General features: G+C 35.8%; 2 long non-coding RNA genes across 2 annotated transcripts; one reads left to right on the top strand and one right to left on the bottom strand.

Annotated features, from left to right (window-relative positions):
- The first annotated feature begins 982 nt into the window (after positions 1-982).
- Positions 983-2,743, top strand: LOC133515973 (uncharacterized). Its single transcript, XR_009799149.1, has 3 exons — positions 983-1,241; positions 1,354-1,486; positions 1,583-2,743. It is a non-coding gene; the product is annotated as an uncharacterized LOC133515973 (long non-coding RNA).
- Positions 2,612-3,741, bottom strand: LOC133515972 (uncharacterized). Its single transcript, XR_009799148.1, has 2 exons — positions 3,421-3,741; positions 2,612-2,853 (listed from the first exon to the last, which is right to left on the bottom strand). It is a non-coding gene; the product is annotated as an uncharacterized LOC133515972 (long non-coding RNA).
- Positions 3,742-17,302: the final 13,561 nt, after the last annotated feature.

Raw genomic sequence — 17,302 nt, 5'->3', positions numbered from 1 at the left:
TGTGTCGGTATATATTTGCCAAAATAAGAAGGTTACAAAACGTCATAAATTTGTTTGTTAAATATGGATGGTATAGCCAATACATTACTTGGTCGGGTTATATTTTACTCGGCGCAGAGAGAAGTTAATTAACAATGACTGTCAATCTCTATATGAAACCAAATTTCTGTAAATAAAGCTACACAATTCTACATATTGCCGGTTTTGTGGAAAGCAATAAAAATAGTACTTATATTTATTTTAGTCACGCTGGCTCCACATTTTACTTGAGATAGTTGATAGCGCCAGACAAGTTGCCTAAGAATTTGTTACCAATTTTAATAGTAAATGAATTGGAATAAAAAAATGTTCAGAAGAAGCAGAGCTTTAAGAACTAAATACTGCCGTTTCGTACATATCGTCGGATTATCATATTATTGACAATGAAATAAATTATATAACAAAAGAATAACGTACTATAAGTATATATAAGTCGTTACGTAGCCGCCTGTTGCCTGCCTCTACATTTAATCAATTGTTTGTTTTTTATTTTCTTTTGTATCTTTTTGCTGAGGTGTTCCAATAAAGAGTATTCTATTTATACATCTATCTATCTACGCAAGGTTTATTACAAGCAACTTAGTTAAGTATTTATTTGACCTATATATATTTCCCGAACAACGCGGTATCCGTGAAGATTCAGTCTTTATTATTTACTTTTCCATGTTAGGTGTTACTAAATGAAAGTCGCAACGGTCGCAACACGGGCGACTCGGATATATACGTCAAAATTATATAAGTTGCATAATGTCTTGATTTATTTTGTGAAATACGGAGGTGTTGCGGAAATGTAATTTAGTCGGATTATATTAAATGAGATATCTAGTAATGTTACTGCTTGTAAAAATTATTCATTAATGAGCATGTAGGTTATAAATTAATATAAATATACTAATTTTTTCTCATATTCCCACGTATTACTTTTCATTTCGTACGAAGTTATATAGTTGGTCAAGCAAATCTTGTCAGTAGAAAAACGCGGCAAATTTGAAAAATCGCGGGCTAGCAACACTGTGTTCGAATAATTCCAAAATCGCGTGTAATCTGTGTTTTATCTGTAGAATGTGGATCGTCCATCTTGTTTGTTTACATTCCGAATCGGTGCTAATTCAAGAGAAATTTCTGCTCCCAGCATTAAAATAAATATCAATATATTAAATAATATTGTGCATGACCATAAGCAAAGTCAAGATGCCTACAATGTAAGTAAAATCATGCTCGTTGATCTTAACCATTAGAAAATTTTGAGGTTATGATAATTACTTCAAGATCCCGGAGAATTTTTAAGATAATGTGCAGTTTTTTCTGTTTCAGGGTTAAAAGGCTTAAATAAAGATAAAACGTATGCCTAAATATATCCAATAAGACCACGAATTGTGCCCTCGAAACCGCAACTGATTCGATTGTTCCCAATATCAACAGACGAAGTCCTCAAATATTTTCAAAGGTAACTTTTTTAAACAATCTTAAGACGTTTAAGAACCTTGATTATACCTACTTTCTTTCGCAACATCAACCTAATACTTCCATATGTTTGTTGCAGGATTAAAACTCGCCCAATATAAGGCGTTCGTAAAAGTTTCTCTTCATACAAAACTTACCTACGGCGGTTTACGTACATACGTGTACAACGCAAACAAGACGAAAAATAAACTTGTTAATTAAAAAAACTAAAAAAATTGGGACAATAGTTTAGATTATTATTGTAAAAGTTGTCCGTTTGTTAATCATCACGAAAATATATTATTTAGGCTGATTTGTTTCATGCACTCAGCTATTGCACATGTATACCTATGGAAAATCCTAGTTTATACTTTCTGAAGTCGGTATGTACCTATTTAAAAGAAGTTTTAAGTCGCTTTACCTGTTTGTTCAATAAATTAAAATAATTTATTCAGTGTGCATAATTTTAGAAAAATATTTTAACATTTAAATCATACCTTCTTTTATCCAGAAACAATATAACTCCATATTACTCACATGAGTGGAAGTTGTTAAGTTTCCATTGTCAAGGTATCTTTTATTAATATTTTGAGTACCTGAAATTGTGTCAGTTCCTGACAAGTCTTGAATAGACTAATGTGAAAGTTAATAAAATTTCTTAACAGCATTCTCCTGATATCTAAATGACTTTTTTAAATATCTACATATAAAATATGATCTAGCCAATACATGTAAATATCTAACATTTTTAGCCTGTATAAAAACAGTAGTGTGAGCAAAACCTTACCAAGCTAGCATGTAAGAGTGGTCTCAGAGATATTGGAATATCTCTGTACTATAAATTAGGCAAATTGCTTTAGACTAAGTTTTATGTGTAACTACTACTATAAGAATACATTTTGAAACTTGGAATGGAAACTTTAAACTTGAAATTACAAATTTTCAAACAGATCTGTTTTATGCTTAAGATGCAATAAGTGACTAGGTACAAAGTATTCTGATGCTTGGTTGGAGTGGACCAGTAACATTGGTAACTTAATGATATTTTTTCAATGAATGGCCTGAATTAAGTGTAAGTAAGCTAAAGTGACCCGTATCTTAATTACCTTGAAATTAAATGAACACCAAAATATCTGCAGTTGTGTTTTATTTATTTTTAATCTGTATATTTATATAAATATATTGTAAAACCATTTCAAAATTACACTGGTATGTGAATGTGACATTGTTCAAGAGAAATACACTAATTTACAATTAACAAGTGGCATAATTATTTTCTTTGGGCTTCTTCAGTTTCTGAACTGATGTTAAAAACAGCTTTCTACCGTGGTGCTCATGTTCTCTTTGCTCCCTATTTGTCTTCTAAGTTTGCTAAAACGGAATAAAACCATATCAAAATGATGTAAATAGTCCAGATATTTGATATTTAATAAGCCCTGCAATTGTGACAAGAATAGTTACAGTGATACCCTACCAGGGCTACCGCTGCCAGTGATGGCTCAGGGGTTACTTACCTAGGTTTTAATATTTACCTATATAAAACAATGGATTGTTTTATTCTAGTTAAATTCAGTAGTATAGGTACCTACTAACAGCTCGTTTGGTAAAAAGTACTCAAGTGCAAATGCCTTAACCTTTACATTTATTTAGCTATGACATCTTCATGTTTAAGTTGAATATATATGTAGCAGATCTGCTCCTAAGCATACCAAAGGTTAAGAATGCGAGCGTTCGCCTTTTGCGTCCACCTTTTACTAAGCATACAAACCTTTATTTTAATTCAATCTATTGATATATTTTTCGATTGTACCTACCTAAATATGTCTAATTAGCTTTTGAAGGTTGCATAAAGGAGCATTTGTATTGCATTTTATCGTGATATATCTTTAATATTGAATTCCAACCGAGAAATCTGATAATATATTAAAATCCAGCTACCTGCGGAAGCAATGACTTGATTCAAACATTATTTTCTCCAGCATAGTCCGTTTGCAAATAGGTATTTTTTGATCTCGTTTATCATATTGATTGACATCGTTTTTACTCCAGTTTAAATTGTCCCTCTCATAATAATAACAATTTCCAAATGCTTCAATAAACCGCGAGCGGCAATTTTAGTTGACGTACGAAGAGCGCGCTCAGCGGAAAAAAATATGTTTCGGTTCGATGTACATTGCTGCTTTTCTTAGCGCAATACTGCTCTGTGAGTGTTGCCATACTTCAGTTTGCTTTACATTGCTACTGACAGACTTTGCTTGACAGACTTATATATAATGAAATATCTCGTAAATAAATTTGTAGATTACGGGAAACTATTTCTTTTACTTAATTTAGAGTCCAACTGATCTTCTGTAAATCTGCCTGCAGAGAGTACGAACATCATATTTCAGTGCAGTTATTGAATTACTCATAAAGGTGCCTATATTTCATTTGCAATCTGTCGTTTGCGATATTATTGGTAACTGCTCGCGTACGATGCATTCTCCTGAAATAGATAGGCCATACATTTTTTCAGGCTGTAGAGAGCAGCACTAGCATGTATTATAAACCTGAGAATAACTTATGCATACTATGCCTTAAACAGTTTTTTGACAAGTTTTCACTATGGCATTGATGCATCAAGGCGTTTTGGTTACAGATGGTCTAACGCGAAACGAAATTTCGTTACCTATCTGCCTCTCTGTCTATCGAATATGCAAGAGTGATGGAGGCAGAAACCACAATTTAGATTTTCCATTTCGCGGTAGGCCCCGTGTGTGTTAGTAACGCCCTCTACGCAGAGTTTTGCGTAATATTCCCTATTTTATGCCTATTATTACTGTAACTACTGAAATAATACAATAATACTCTTCGTATGTTTTATTGTTCTTAAATTAATGATTAAGACGTGGAACGCATAATTTCGTCAGGGGGAAGCCTATGTGCCTCTCTTTCGCACAAAGAAAGATCGCGCAGTGATAGAGAGGCGAATAGATGAACTAATGAAGTGGTTCGCGGTTATAGCCCTTAATGTATTGTAGTATCGTAAGTGTCAGGATGTCAGGACCATGATAGCTATTTATAACGATTTTTTGTATTATTTGGTACATGACATCAAAAAAAAATTACCTCGCTAAAAATCGAGAAATATTGAAAATAATGTGGTCAAAACATTTACAGTTAGAATAAACTTTGTATGTGCACAGTGGTGCAGCCACTCAATGTGAACCGGGCCTTCAATATAGTTCAACAGTTAATATTTTTGGCTAAAACAGTTATGTATTTTAGAGAAGTGGAAATCTTGAGCGTTTCGGGGGTTTGAAGACACGAGGGTTAAACAATTTTTTCTAACGACTGAAACACAACATTTTTTATAGTACATATGGTACTACTTTACCGCACTAGGGCGTTAATTAGCACTTTACGCGCCTATGTCGAAAATTTAAAGTGCCATATGTATTTTAAAACGTTGTATATGTGCGAATAGATAATTGGCAACTCGTTTCGATTTAAAACACTCCTTTCGATCGTGTTTTAATTTACTGCCACTGGTTGTGAATAATTGAACTCGTTATGAATTAATGTATAATTACCACACCAACGCCAAAAAATATTTAAACTTCAAAATCATCACAAGTCGTCGTCGTCGTTAATTTTACATTCCTAGGTGATAAAATATTTCAAAATTTGAATGATTAAATTACTTTGCATTTCTTGTGAATAAAATGTAAGTAACTTTCCCATCAGTTTTTAAAGAATAACGGCAATACATGCGAAAGACCGACTATGACTGTTAACCACCGAATCCCAGCGCTCAAAATGTATTCCACTGATGTCATGCTTAAAACAATCCAACATTTTGAGAATAATATGGTTAGTTATAATTTTTTACCCCTCTCATTTCTTGAAAATATAAGTAATTATGTTGAAACTCAGTAAGAGTTGCTGGAGAGATGCGATCTAGCAACCCTTACTGGACTTGTACTCCCTAACTATATAGCTATTTTTTAATAAGTAAAAAGAAATGCAAAAAAGCAGTTACTTCTTTTCAGTCAAATATCCATTAACTTTATAACTTTTTAATATTTTGTGTTCTACGTTGTATCGATATATGTGTACCCGAAGCCGATAAATGAGAACTCTCTATGACAGTTCAAGAATGCCACAATAATTCCGGTCTCTGTTAATAATAGTTTGCCACCTTATTGACGTGCATTTTTACATATCAAACAAAAAATAAATAAAAAATATTGAATGTGGATACATTCATCCTTTTTAGACGTGGCTGCTACAGTCTTCACGATTTTATTTGCCGTGTGATCATCGCTTTCCAGTTGCAGCTTGGTGCCATCGAGGAATGTCCATAGTAGGTATATGAAAAAAGAAAAATGTTTATAATACCATTCATTGTATCACAATATCGACTAAGTACTACTAGAGGGCACCTTTAACCTTATTTTGGCAATGTTAAATATCCTTACAATTGTCTATTAATGATAGTTTTCAGTAAGTAGCTCATAATTGGGTAGTTTCTCCACTTGTATCCCCCTGCAAAGAAACTTGTTTGCAGGCCCGCCTGGTCAGTTATCTGTGTAGCTTACTGTTAGGGTATATACCTATAGCTTGAACCTTTAAAAAATTAAAACATTTATAACAGGAGATACGATAAATACACCAATTATTTTACACTATTGAAAACTGCAACTAATTCGTTTAATACGTTTTGGAGATATTTGGGTACATTCATTGGTAAGTTCAAACATGCCTCCCATTACCCTACACCCTAAATTCATCCAACGAAATAAAATGTTCCGTAGGGTATACATGGTGGCCTATTTAGATCGTTCAGTATGGGAAAGTTTGAAACTATAACACATACGAAGATCTGTTCCTAGGAATCATGCCATCGATTTTCTATATATAAAGACGGGCCAATAACACCTGCTTTGTATCTACTGTTTTATTTTTGAAGATTCTATACCTATGTTATAATTATCACCTACTAAGTTTTTGAAATTAACAAAACTAAAGCTATTTTAGTCTAACAAGCATATTGTTATACTTTCTCTTTCACAAATGTAAACTATTGAATGAAAAACAATAGCCCATAGGTAAGCCCATATAATATACCTAAGCCCTAACTCGTAAAATACTTGTCAAGGAGAAGTTATATTCTAATCTTCATGAACACGTTTCACCAAATAGCACTGTTTAAATGCAAATATAAAAAGATACTATATGTAAAATATTTGAAGAGTTTCATCCATTATACCTGGGATCCATTATCAGAAATAGATCTTGACTAAAATGAAGCTTAAAAAATAACTTGCAGAACAATCGTAACAAAGAAGATATCGCCAAACGTGAAATACGCGTAGTTGAGGTGTTCCGTCTGGTCTTCATCAGCAGTTCCACTTAATTAAATGTCACTCACTTTTTTAATGTAAATGCTTGATTTGTTGATACAACAACAAATATATACAGGGTGTTTATTTAGTCACCTGCAAATAATTTACGAGGTGAATAATAGGTCATACATTCCTTTGTACATCTCTACAAATCTTATGATATGAGCTCTGTTCATGGGTTCTGCTCGTTTGCCTCCTATATTTAAAAAAAATACTTCTACTTAACATAACGCCATTCCTTTGTACATCTCTATAAATCTTCTGATACGAGCTCTGTTCATGGGCTCTGATCTTATGCCTCCTATATTTTTAAAAATACTTCTACTTAACATAGCGCCATTTCTATGTACATATCTACAAATCTTAAGATACGACCTCTGTTCATGGGCTCTGCTCGTTTGCCTCCTGTATTTAAAAAAATACTTCTACTTAACATAACGCCATTCCCTTGTACATCTCTACAAATCTTATGATATGAACTCTGTTCATGGGTTCTGCTCGTTTGCCTCCTATATTAAAAAAAATACTTCTTCTTAACATAACGCCATTCCTTTGTACATCTCTATAAATCTTCTGATACGAGCTCTGTTCGTGGGCTCTGCTCGTTTGCCTCCTATATTAAAAAAAAAAAACTACTTAACATAGTGCCATTTCTTTGTACATATCTACTTATCCTATGATACAACCTCTGTTCATGGGCTCTGCTCATTTGCCTCCTATATTTAAAAAAATACTTCTACTTAACATAGCGCCATTTCTATGTACATATCTACAAATCTTATGATACGACCTCTGTTCATGGGCTCTGCTCGTTTGCCTCCTGTATTTAAAAAAATACTTCTACTTAACATAATGCCATTCCTTTGTACATCTCTACAAATCTTATGATATGAGCTCTGTTCATGGGTTCTGCTCGTTTGCCTCCTATATTAAAAAAAATACTTCTACTTAACATAACGACATTCCTTTGTACATCTCTATAAATCTTCTGATACGAGCTCTGTTCGTGGGCTCTGCTCGTTTGCCTCCTACATTAAAAAAAATTCCACTTAACATAGTGCCATTTCTTTGTACATATCTACTTATCCTATGATACAACCTCTGTTCATGGGCTCTGCTCATTTGCCTCCTATATTAAAAAAAATACTTCTTCTTAACATAACGCCATTCCTTTGTACATCTCTATAAATCTTCTGATACGAGCTCTGTTCGTGGGCACTGCTCGTTTGCCTCATATATTAAAAAAAAATTCTACTTAACATAGTGCCATTTCTTTGTACATATCTACTTACCCTATGATACAACCTCTGTTCATGGGCTCTGCTCATTTGCCTCCTATATTTAAAAAAATACTTCTACTTAACATAGCGCCATTTCTATGTACATCTCTACAAATCTTATGATACGAACTCTGTTCATGAGTTCTGCTCGTTTAGCACCTACTAAAAAAAAATCGATTCTACTTAACATACCGCTGTTTCTTTGTACATATATATCTACTTATCCTATGATAGGTACGACCTCTGTTCATGGGCTTTCCTCATTTGCCTCCTATATTTAAATAATACCGGACAAAATGCGAGCCGGACTCGCCCATCTAGGGTACCGTAGTATTTAGTATTTGTTGTTATTGCGGCAACAGTAATACATCGTCTGTGAAAATATCAACTAACTATCACGGTTTACGAGATACAGCCTGGTGACAGACGGATAGACGTACTGACAGCGGAGTCTTAGTAATAGCTCAAAAATAGAAAAATAGAGCTCAAAGAGGGGGGGGGGAGTATAGGGTCGGCAACGCGCATGTAACTCCTCTGGAGTTACAGGCGTACATAGGCTACGGAGACTGCTTACCATCAGGCGGGCCGTATGCTTGTTTGCCACCGACGTAGTATAAAAAAAAAAAAAAGGCTCCCGTTTTACCCTTTGGGTACTGAACCCTAAAAAGGAACTTTTACTTATCATAGCGCTCTTTTTGGATATACTGTATAGTAATATTGAATTTACTGCTCTTCTGACCTATTTCGGTACCTTTTATGTACTTAGTACTTACCTACATACATATTAAGGTTATACAACTATTATTTCTAGAATCAAAAAATCAATACAAACAAACCTACGTAATATACACGTATTTTAAAAACATAATCCTCGAAACTCGAAAGCTCCTCTTTTTGTAAATGCAATGCAAACAAAACGCATTAAACTTAATCATGACGTCACGATCAAGTATCATTTAATAAGGGGCGTTTCGTGCGTAGATAACGATTGTCAGATTTGACTCTCATTTCTAACTTTTGTATTGCTTCAATGTTATGGGTCCCATAAAGACATGTTTCTTTTATAAAAACTATTATCTAGCCTAGCCTTTTGGCAGTATTTTCTCGAGCTTTACGCAGTTGATTGAGGAAGCTGCCATACAAGACAAAAGCATTTTCAAAGCGACTTTCTCTTAGAACACCCCATCTATCCGTCTATCTATCATAATTTATTTCAGGCAACTAGCGGCCCATAGATAAATACCTTAAGATTAGCATACACTTTATAAAAATATATTTTAAAACTAAATACTACAAATCACATTATTTTACTGCGGCATGAAACTATTTATCATAAGACATACCCTTTGAGACTGTCTACCCATTGTTTTTGTATATGACAGCTACACATCCTTTCAGCAATGGCTTTTAGTAACTGCAAACTAATAATCTATGGCCCGCTGATTTTACCAGTGCAATCAGTCAACTTCGGGCAGCTTGTGGCATGCAGTTGGGGAGTAACGATCTCACGTACCCGACTGTTCCTAGGGAGTTCTGTCATTCGAAGGAGGGTGGGTGGGACAGGATTATCTGCTTCTGGGTTGCCTTGGCCGGCCGGCCAGGGTGGAGTCGTTAGAGCTATAAGTTCCAAGGGTGGAAGTGCAAGACGCGAGTTGGCACAGTGGCTGTTACAGCCACTGGGTTGAAAGCGGTGCACGCCTCTCGATACCCCTGAGCCGCTCACACCAGTGTTACTCTTGAGCCATCCCAGATGTCGCTTTTTGTGTCGTCTGCCGGAAATAAAATTGTATACCGTTTTATTAGGCAGGCGTCTGGTTTTTTATCCCATAGCTCAGTATTTAGCCCATCGCTTTCACACAATAACCTAGTTTATTTTAGATTCCAACAACTCTCAATAGTCCTTACACCCTGTCGGGCCTGCCTCTGCGTGCGTCTTATGACATGGGCAAGGGCAGCATCAGCTCGGTGTACATCTTACATTTCATGAACGTGTCAAAAGGGCCTCTACGTTAGGTTAGGGCTCGGCGCACGCTTCTCAAAGGTCCGGAATACCATTGTTCCGTGATGGGAAAGACATACAAATTAAAATAATAATAATCGTTAATGCAATGCAGTGCTCTATTTGTCAAAGAAAATAAAATTGTTTCACACTCACAAAACATTCATTCTTATTTTTGCTTATTTTTTCATACATTAGTATCTTTCTGTAAATAAGATCACTATTTTCTCTCTTGTCAGATTTATTTTACTATTTGAATAACATGACAGCGTCAAATGTCGTAAAAAGTATACAAGTAAAAAGGTTTAAGAAAAGAGTCCGCAACATATTATTTATTAGACCTATTAGCAAAGAATATCCTATTAGTACGGTCGCGGAAATTGATTCTTTAGCAACTTGCGGTTCAAGTAAATTTGGCTGTACATACTTATGGTAAGAGCTGTCCATTGTAACGTGACACGTTAACTGCTAAAGAATCAATTTTCTCGACTGTACTTACAAGCTAAGCCTAAAGTGCCATGGCAATTAATGCAAGCTTACGAATAAATACAAAAACCGGACAAGGGCGAGTCGGACTCGCCCAACGTGATTCCGTACTTTTTAGTATTTGTTTTTTTATATACTACGTTGGTGGCAAACAAGCATATGGCCCACCTGATGGTAAGCAGTCTCCATAGCCTATGTACGCCTGCAACTCCAGAGGAATTATATGCGCGTTGCCGAGCCTAACAACCCTCCTTCCCCTCGTTGAGCTCTGGCAACCTTACTCACCGGCAGGAACACAATACTATGTTGTTACAGTGGCAACAGAAATACGTCATCTTTGAAAATTTCAACTGTCTATCACGGTTCATGAGATACAGCCTGGTGACAGACGGACGGACGGACGGACGGACGGACAGCGGAGTCTTAGTAATAGGGTCCCGTTTGGGTACGGAACCCTAAAGATGAAAACTGCTGCCATGTTACTATACATTTAAGAAACACAGGAAATCTGGAATTGACATTGAAAAAATTATATTGTTATCTTCTTCTGCACGACTTTTTAGTATGAGGAAGCTACTTAGGTACGTAAGGCTACCCCCGATTCATTTGTTATGAGGGGACCCTCGGCCTTAGAGCACGCATAGCACAAGGGCTACGCCCGACTTTCTCAATATGAGGCCGCCGCTGTAGCCCGACGTCAGAGCGTTCATATCATTTCGGGCTAGCATGACGGGCTACGCAAGACTCCTTTGCCATCTCACTTACTTAAAAAAAAAATCTTAAATTTAATACTCTTTTACTTGAGTAACCTTTTCACTTTTAGTTACATGTATGGCGTGCCTAAAAATTATATTTTTATACATTTGAACTTCTAAACTAAGTAGTAGCTTACCATCAGGCGGGCCACCAACGTAGTATAAAAAATACCTACTTTCCACTTTTCTCTTTTGGTTATCTTATAGTTTTTGAGTAAAATAGCTGTGACATACGGACAGACAGATGGATATGACGAAACTGTAAGGGTTTTTGCCATTTTGGCTACGGAACCATAAAGTGCACACTGTAAATTTCAACTACCTAACCCACTCGTATTATAGACCAAAAATTCCTTTTTCGCAAGAAGTAAGTAAGCCAGTAAGTAGTTTATTTTTTGTACTTGTTAGACAATTCTATCTTAGTGTACCGAACTTAACAGTTATTTTTTTTACTTTGAGAGCGCACCACCGACATTCTTAGTGGTGTACGCGTATTTCTCTGTAGCTGAATGTTTGTAGATGATTATCTTATATCGATACTTTAAAATGTTGTGGTATTCCTACAGCCATTTTAAATATCTTCTCTTTTAAACTTAAGTTTTTCATGCATTCCTGAAACGGAACAAGTCTATGATAGGATTGATGGGAGAAAATAATGCAAAAATGCGGCATTAAGCAAAATGATCATTTGTGATTCAGGTTTAATATCTATCGGGTATCACTGAACCCCAACGGATATATTTTTGCAATACAACACAAATGCACACCTCAACAGAAGAAAATAATACTGAAAAACAATAGGCCTGTCTACTCGCTAAGAAGCACTTAGGGCAGCTTGTGATGAGTCAATCTCTAAGTAATCTGCCTAGTTACCTACCTCAAAACGAAACCGCTTTTCCATACAAACGTAGTCCCCATTACGGATAATATTTTTACAGTACATATTATGTTGCTACTTTACCGCACTAGTGCGAAAATTAGCATATTACGTTACTGTGTCGAACATTTAAAGAGCCATGTACTGTAAAACATTGTACGATACATGTGCGAATAAGTAATTCGCAACTCGTGTCGATTTAAAACACTCCCTTCGGTCGTGTTTTAATTTATCGCCACTTGTTTCGAATTTCCTATTTTTCGCACTTGTATCGTAATGTACTATTACAAAATTGGATGTAGAACGAAGGGAATATCAATATCCAGAGAGGAAAATGGGGACTATGTTTGTATGGAGAACCGGTCATCCCTTTTCCTTTTAATAGTTTAATATGCTTCGGCACATGATTATTTGAGACAATATACACGCATTGTATTTCCATTACCTTAAGCAGAGAACACGGTGGCTTCGAAAGAGTCTCGGGTCATGTGGAAATAAAGCTCTTCACATAATGTTGTGTAATTCTCCTTTTTCCGAAAGTGTCCGCGAAATGTCCAAATGCACAATTGCCCAGAGTATGCAGTATTCTCTTCATCAGCTATTATGGCAGCCAGGGCCAATATTTTGATTTTATTATTTATTTCTATATCGACTTGCTTCCCATCGAACCAATTTTTTCAATATGATTGACATTTGTGACATTTGTCATGAACAGTCCGTTGCTTGGACGGCTCGGTGAGCTCGGACAGCCCGGCCCGGCCTGTCTCGCGCTCGGAGACTCAACGATAGTGTCAACGCATAGAGATACTATAATATATAGACGATGGCCCGGTCGCCCCGGCCCCGGAACGGTCCGGCGACGGTGGCGCTCCTGAAAGTCCGTGTGACGGCTCGCTCCGGTCCGCCCCGGCCCGGTCCTGGCACTGTGTAGCGTGAGTCATCCTTAAAGGATATGCTTATGCTAAGCTAAGCATTGATGTACATCACATTAAAAAATTTAAATTAGGACTTTTTTATAGGTAATTAATTCGTACGCATGATATTATCATACAGTATCGTTACTTACTATACTACTTCGGACGGAAAAAAACATGGCATTAGAAACTTACTGTTTTCTTGTACTTACTTTCATTTGTGAACTTTGAAACAATTACAACCTAGTATACTTAACTCTAGTAACAAGGCCATTTAAGACTCACACGAGGTTCGTATGACTTTTAAGTTTCTCGAAATAATTATTACAAACTTGAAGCTCTAGACTAGAGGAAATCTTTACTTTTAAAAATATACTGCCTTTTAAAAAGACCCTCGTTCGGGTCGAGTTATTTAGAACAAAAGTAAAATTTCAAATAAGTTTTTAAAGTTATTTTTTGATTCCTCCTTGCATATTTTTATTCTTCTTAGATCTTTTTACAGAAAATTAAAGTGGGATTACAGATGTGCAAGATGCGGAAAGTTACAAAAATTAGAAAAAGTTCCAGAAAGTTCAGGAAAATTTCGTAGAAAATTAAGGAAATGTTCATTTTGAAAACGGAAAATTTCGATACCCAAACAAAAACATGGGAAGTTACCGGATTTGTTCAATGTGGGGATTTCGCAATTTAGGTATAATTTTTAATATACCACGTCGGTGGTAAACAAGCATATGGCCCGCCTGAAAAGCAGTCACCGTAGCCTATTCTCCACAGGTGAACTTTGTCTACATTTTCGTGAAATGATGAACAGTCGGATATCTCTTGCACATCGTTAATAATTTTAAGGTCATCGGCGTAAAGTAAGCATCTGGCAGACCCAAGAACACATGGTAAATCATCGATCATAATTAAAAAAAGAAACGGCCCTGGTATTGTGACTGTCGCCGAACCGAGGCTGAAAGGTCTTGGAAACAAAGCATCCGTTCACACACCAGTAGGTGGGATAAGTGGGATATCCTAAACGTCAAGAATTTCAAGTTCCGCTACTACAAGTTATCTCACTAGTTGTAGAATGCACACATACAAGAACTAGTGCATAGTAGAAAGAGCTACGATATGCAAATGTAATTTGAGTTAACAGCGCCGGCTTAATTTAAGGTGGCGGTTACGGAGGCGAGCGGCGCGATAGCGGTCCGGGATTTGCATTTACTCTTGAAAGGTTTAAGGCTGCGAAGGATCTGAAAAGACGTCTTACAATTCTTCGCGATAAAATAAACTAGAATAATGGAACCGTTATATATGCTATGTGAAAAATCGTTCCAAGCTGGTTTCATTGTTGGAATAAATCGTTTTTCTGCTTGTACCGAGACACAACAACTTTTGATATAAGTGCAACATACATTAACTATTAATTAAAGCAAGAAATATTACTTTTTCTAATCCGCGAGAAAATAACGTGTTAGTCAATCAGTGCTAATCCGTTATACTTACTTGCGTATTTTTACATGCAATTAATGTTCCCACCCTCCCACCGCAAAAATAAATACGCAAATAAATATAACAACCCACCACCAAAAGTACAAAACTCGACACGTGTTTCGCCTCTCTACGAGGCATCCTCAGGAGATGCTGGAGATATTGACGTTCTGACACCCGACAACTGAAACTTTCAGTTGTCGGTGTACTTTTGGCGCGAATTAGCAAAGTAATATTTCTTGCTTTAATTAGCATGGATTTCCGCAAAGTAACGCCTGATTCTATTAATTATGAACTATTAACATTGACATATGTTTATTAGCAAGCAAAAACATGGAACGACGAAGCTCTAATATTTTACTATTTCTCCAACGATTACGCATCATGTAGGGAATAATTTAATGAATTATTTATGAAATTGCACATGATATGAAAATGTCTGTAAAAATATTAGGAACCTACGTATTGCTAGCTTTCATAACAGATGTTTAGTAAAAAGGAGTACATGTCTCGCGTAGCCCGATGCAAAAGGGTACAAGTGTACATCTAAGATTCGCGAGACTTGTACCCCTTTTTACTAGAGTTACTATTATAGTTACATGTTTTTCTGTGTATTTACAATCAGTCTCTCGTCGAGTAATCCAGTTCCAGCGTGCAACACAGGCGTAAAATTAATTAACAGAATTGCTACACTAGAATCAAGCGTTACAGAATTGCTTCCTCTGGCAATAAACACGCTACCTAATCTTCGACCGGAGCTTTATGATGGCACATACACACATACACAGTTCTCGGCGTTGCATAGTGCAGCCCCTACTAAATTAGGTGCAGGAGTTTGCTCCAATTGCGCGGGTTCACATTTAACTTTGAAATATAGCTGTTTGCAAGTTTAATGTGCTGTGGTGACGGTAGTTGGTCTGTTTCATGGAAGTAGAAGTTCAGATGCTAATATTATGCAGTTTTGTTTTGTGTGACATATATCTAATTCTTGTATTAAATTTTCACAACTGCAAGTTTTCAGATTGGTTATTTACTGTCATGTAGAGCTTATTCATTATTATTAAAGAATGATAATACCGCAATAAATAAAACGCAAGTTGACACAAGGGCTGTAAATAGCCTGTAAATAACGTTAATAATGTATGGTATAGAAATAGGTTGAGGCCCAAGGACATAGGAGAGTTTTTATTCTTTTTATGATTCACATCGTCATAATTTTACGTAGACGAAATCTTTGGCAGAAGCTAGTATTATATAAAATGGACTATGTAATTTTATTGCTCACTTGCGGGGTGCATTGACTATAGTTAACTGGTTTAGCAACCGAACTACTTAATTTTAAGAAGAAATTCATCCTCCAAGGCTCAATGTAAAACTATATATCCCGTACACGGTACACGGGTGGCCAATGAACCATCAAATACATTTCCTACCGCTGAAGCTGTATTCTTATAGCTTCAGTCGACTACCTGTCCAGTGTAAATTGAACTCCAGTTCCGTAACATTCTTCTGCAATTTGAAAACGGTCTTACAATGGTGTGACCAAATCGCCTCGCCCGCAAACCAAGCGAATGGAATACGATCCAAACCGTCATTTTGTATTGACTTTATGGGATTGGACGCGGACGAAAAATAATATCAACGGTGGTAGAGATTTTCCTATATTGTGAAGTATAACGCCGTGACGGGCTTTAGTTTAGGTTTTCATGCCACGTAAACGTAGAATGAACATGAATAAACAAAACAACACACATGCTGAACGTATGTGAATACTGATTAATTATGTATATTTTTGGTATTTTTTATTTCAGAGTTAATTGGTAGATTGAAAAATTCCGTAAGGGAAGTGGGGTATAACGAGTTAAATGTGTATAAATTGTATTGTATACATGTAAATCATAATGAAAATCAATAAATAAAATTGTGATTGACATCTGCATATATAATTTATAGATTGTAATGTGGTACGTTCCACAATAAAAAAAGGAAAATAAATATTTACATTTGAGTTAAATGTGATTATACGTTGAAGGAAAGCGATGTATATGTACATAGAAAGTGGGATATTAAACAAACTCAATAGAATCTTGAAACAAAGTAATACGTGAATTAAACTTAGTTTACTTAATTTGAAGTCAACTGTAGGTAATCAAACAGAACTTCTAAAGCAGGAAATAACATTTTAAAATCGCAGCCTTTTCTTCATAAACATCCAAAGATAACTTCAGCATTTTAAATCCCAAGATTATCTCTATAACTTGGCTTAGCAGCACCGGCTAGCATCGTTCCAGTAAATTTAAAATAACGAGATTATGTTTAAAAGTCGTTATCATAAAATATAAAAGTCTAGACCGTACTAGCTTTAGTATTCGAGTTGTGAAACCCATTATTCATATTTATGCAAGTTCCGGCGCTCGTTCCATGGTAACGCGTTTGAAACTATATACAGCTAGTTTTATAAAGCTTGCTGGAGAGTTACTTGCATGCCATCGGCTTTGCGCTGGTCGGCCATTTTTATTTTGCGGTCGCTGCAGGATCATCGAGTAAACTGATGCTTGAATCAAAATTTTAATAAGTACATTATTTTAAGCTGATCACAGAAATTGATTTATACAATTCAGAATGAAAAGCAAAATGATGACAAGA

The sequence above is a fragment of the Cydia pomonella genome, chromosome 3 (assembly GCF_033807575.1).
Source record: "Cydia pomonella isolate Wapato2018A chromosome 3, ilCydPomo1, whole genome shotgun sequence".
NCBI lineage: Eukaryota > Metazoa > Arthropoda > Insecta > Lepidoptera > Tortricidae > Cydia > Cydia pomonella.
Note: the sequence above shows the minus strand (reverse complement) of the source record. Positions and strands in the feature narration are given on the sequence as shown.